Raw genomic sequence first — 4,179 nt, 5'->3', positions numbered from 1 at the left:
CTATATAGTAAGTAGTGATCTTCAGAACCATTCAGATCCAGGCTAGTGGTAGGTGAGAGTAGGAATCATCTGGCAATAATCTTCATTTGGACATGACACTGATGGGACCAATGCTATGTGGAAACTATCCTTAGTCAAAGCCTGCTTTCTTCAGAAACAAGGGAGTGTATGTGAAAGTGTACTACCAAGGTGCTGAGGAAAAGTGCTTTTGGTTTTGTTCTTGCTATATCTTTGAAGCAAATATTATTTCTAAAAGCAAATTGATGTTAAGTGGTTAAATGAAACTGGAGCTCTGATCACCAGTAACTAACAGCAACAGGAACACAACCCATTGGGGCTTGATTCAATGAAATGGGAGGACAGAGACCCCAGAACTCTTCACAGTAGACATAGAATCCTAAAGGTGAGATGTAGCAATATGACTCTAGGATCTTGAGTACAGAGTATACTTTCTACATAAGTATACACAAAAGATATACAAAATTAACATGCAGTCAATTTTGGCAGGGAGGGCACTAGTAACTGAGGGATCAAGAATGGCTTCCTGTAAGAGAATTTGGTGGTACAGTGGATAGAGTGCCTGGCCTGGAGTTAGGGAGATTCATCTTTCTGAGTTCAAATCTGGCCACAGACACTTTATCTGGGTGACCCTGGGCAAATCACTTAACTTTGCCTCAGTTTCCTCATCTGTAAAATAATCTGGAGAGGGAAATGGCAAACCACTCCAGTATCTCTGCCAAGAAAATGTTAAATGCGGTCATGAAGAGTTGGACATGATTGAAAAATGACTGAATAAGAGAGTTTTGGAGATAACCATGGTTTCTAGGAGACAAACGTGAGGAAAAAATTCATTTTAGGCATAGTGAACAGCCAATGTGAAGGTGTAGAGACAGGAATATTGCATATGAAGTCTGTTTGGCTACACTATAGGCAAAGGAAAGGAACTAATATACAATCAAATTTCAAGTGTTGGTTGAAGTTGTGTTATTAAGGACTTTAAAAGGCCAACAGGGAACTTACATCTTCTCATAGATGCAATAGGCAGCCATCAGTTTGTTGAGCAGGGCAATTCTGACAATTACCGTTTACAAAAATCACATTGGTATCTTTATAGAGGATGGGTTTTATTGTAATAGTCCAGATGAGAGGTGATGACAGTCCGAACTACTTTGAGGAGAAGAAACAAATACAAGAGGTACTGTGCTGGTAGACAAATTTGTCTGTGACTCTAGAATAGCAGCTAGCCAGATATTGCTCAGCTGAAACTTCATGATACTTATCCCTGTCCTTTACCTACCTTTGAAGTTTGCCCAGGTTCAGCTGGGGAACTTGACCTCTCCATACTGGAGGGAGGCTCCCCATTCTGGATGTTAGCTCATTAGATAGGACTGTTAATTAGCTTTTTTGCCATTTTCACCTCCACTTCTTCGCGTCCAATGAACACCAAGTGAGGTCTTCTTTTCTAGTGTTCTCTTGTTCTGCAGATGACTTTTCCTACCCACACTTCTCAATTCGTGTTGGGGTATTCAACTGCTTCAGTAGCCTGCTGCCTTTTTTTTTTAACTCAGGAAGAAGAAGATGACAGGTGCCTTTAAACCCTGGGACCTACTAGACAGAGAAAGGCATTTCAAAACTAACCAGGAGAGGAATCTGAGCAGTGCTCAGGGATCTGAACAAGTCATTTTATTAGTATATCCATGGAATTCCAATTTGGCAGTCAATTAAAATGTATTCATCAACATGGTATGAATGCAAGGATGTACTTTAGCCATCTTGAACTGGCTTGAAGACTGATTTAAAACATCAGGGTTAGCAGTTACACTTTGGAAATAAACAAATGCTACGAATCAGGGTTTGATTTATTTTCTTATTGATTGTTTATACTTTAAAAAGTTCAGAGAAAATTAATAAGGCATTTTAAACTTTGAATGTTTTGAATGTACATTACCTTCCCTCCATGAAGCTAGTTGTTAACTATTTATCAGCATACCCCTATATGAATCTTTGAGACAAGATGGCTGGCAAAATTCGGTCAAAGGATATCTGTTCATGCTCTGAAGTGAGGGTGGGAAAGGGACTCTCTGTCATGCATTCCTGGAAGCTGACCGCCCTAAACTACCATAACTGAATAAGTACCATGAAGCTTCAGCTAAGCAATACCTGGCTAGTGGCTATGCTAGATTAGTAAACAATGTTTTCTTACTTCTTGCGTGCTGCAAGAGAGACCTGCAGGTCAGCGGCTGGCACTAGTGTGTTCACACACTGCGCTCCTTTCCTGCCCCTCTCCTTTATGGTCCCACACTCAGTTCCTCTTCCCAGTCCCTGTTCCCAGTTCCTCTCACCACCACCATGGGCTTCAGAGATCTCAAGACACCCATGGGGCTGCAGCACTCAATAACTTCCTGTTAGACAAGAGCCACATCGAGGGATATGTACCATCCCAGGCTGATATTGCAGTATTTGAAGCAGTCTTAGGCCCACCACCTGCTGACTTGTACCATGCTCTCCTTTAGCATAACCACATTAAATCCTATGAGAAGCGAAAGGCAAGCTTGCCAGGAATAAAGAAGGCTTTGGGCAAGTATGGGCCCGCTGATGTAGAAGATACCACAAGAGCTACAGATACCAAAGATGATGCTGGTGCTGATGTTCTTGGGTCTGATAAGGAAGAGGAAAATAAAGAAGCAAAGCGGCCAAGAGAAAAAGGCCTTGCTAGATATGAATCAAAGAAATTTGAAAAAAAAAAGCCTGCAATTGTTGCCAAGTCTTCCATCTTATTGGGTGTAAAACCTTGGGATGATGAGATAGATATGGCAAAATTGGAGGAATGTGTCAGAAGCATTTAGGCAGATGGCTTGGTCTGGGAATCTTCTAAACTAGTTCCAGTGGGATACAGTATCAAGAAGCTTCGGATACTATGTGTAGTTGTGGGACAGATGTGCTAGAGGAACAGATTACTGCCTTTGAAGACTATGTGCAATCCATGCATGTTGCTGCCTTCAATAAGGTCTAAACCTACCATCCTCAAAAATTGCATTTAAATAAAAATATTTGTAAGGAAAAACAAAACAAAACAAACAAACAAAAAAAGCAAAAACAAAAACAAAAAAACCTACTGCACCAAGATATATGTGATCATTGGTGGTGGTGGGAATACCCATGTTGATGAAATGATGGATGTGTTGCTGAAGTGTTTCAGAATTTTTGAATAACTTTAAATATTAAAAATGGTATTCTGAATTATTGCAAAAACTATTCATAGGGTTCACATTTCCATAATGTCTAAGAATCCCAGTAATCACCCTCAAAGCCAGATGAATCTTATGTCTGCTGTAGCTCATACATAGTAAGAGTTAATAAATGCATGTTGTAAAATGGGGATAATAACAACACCTACCTTCCATGGTTGTTGTGAGTGTCATATGAGAGAATAGTTGTACAGCACTTAGCACAATATTTGGCACAGAGTAAGTGCTACATAAATGTTAGATTATTATTAATTAGTAATAAAATCATATTGTTCATTAGTAATAATGGTGGTACTAGTAGTAATCACCCCTAGAAACATGAAAGAACAGAAACATGAGGTAGATGTCTGATGTTAGCTTCTTAAACACATGAGAGTAGAGAAGTAGAGTAGAGTGTCTGGACTTCTTTATGGTCTTTTTTTATTCTGCCTTTAATTCTAGGATATGGCTTTTTAAAGAATAATGTCACTTGTGTACTAGAATCTTGCTTATCTGGCCTCAGAATTCATTGTAATGCGGATATGTAGTGAACATAAATCATAAGATGTTTAGTTACTAAAGTACTAAAAGGGTCTTGCTAAAAAGTGATGACTGGACTTCTGAAATGTGGCATAACTGAGTTGGACCAATAAGGATATTGGATAATCTAGTTTTGCACTTAAAGTTTCCTTATCTCATTTTCCATAGTAGCTTTTCTTCTCTCCCAAATCTCCCAACTGCACTTGTGAATGTCATATTCATAATGGATCATTTTACCTACTTCTTTGCTGACAAGATCAAGGCCTTCCAAAATGAGTTGTTTCAACTTGCCTCCTCCAAGCTGTGGAAATTCTCAAGTTTTATCTATTCTCTCCTTTTTTTCCTCTTGTCTAAGAAAGTATCCCTGTCCCTTGTCATGATTCATTTTGTGCCCTTGACCACCTCCCTTCCT

The 4,179-nt window shown here is 39.3% G+C and overlaps 1 pseudogene; it reads left to right on the top strand.

The window, feature by feature from the left end:
• The first annotated feature begins 2,349 nt into the window (after nt 1–2,349).
• Nucleotides 2,350–3,013, top strand: LOC110224019 (elongation factor 1-beta pseudogene; annotated as a pseudogene).
• Nucleotides 3,014–4,179: the final 1,166 nt, after the last annotated feature.

Source organism: Phascolarctos cinereus, unplaced genomic scaffold (assembly GCF_003287225.1).
Source record: "Phascolarctos cinereus isolate Bilbo 61053 unplaced genomic scaffold, phaCin_HiC Scaffold_3;HRSCAF=262, whole genome shotgun sequence".
NCBI classification, from domain to species: Eukaryota; Metazoa; Chordata; class Mammalia; order Diprotodontia; family Phascolarctidae; genus Phascolarctos; species Phascolarctos cinereus.
Note: the sequence above shows the minus strand (reverse complement) of the source record. Positions and strands in the feature narration are given on the sequence as shown.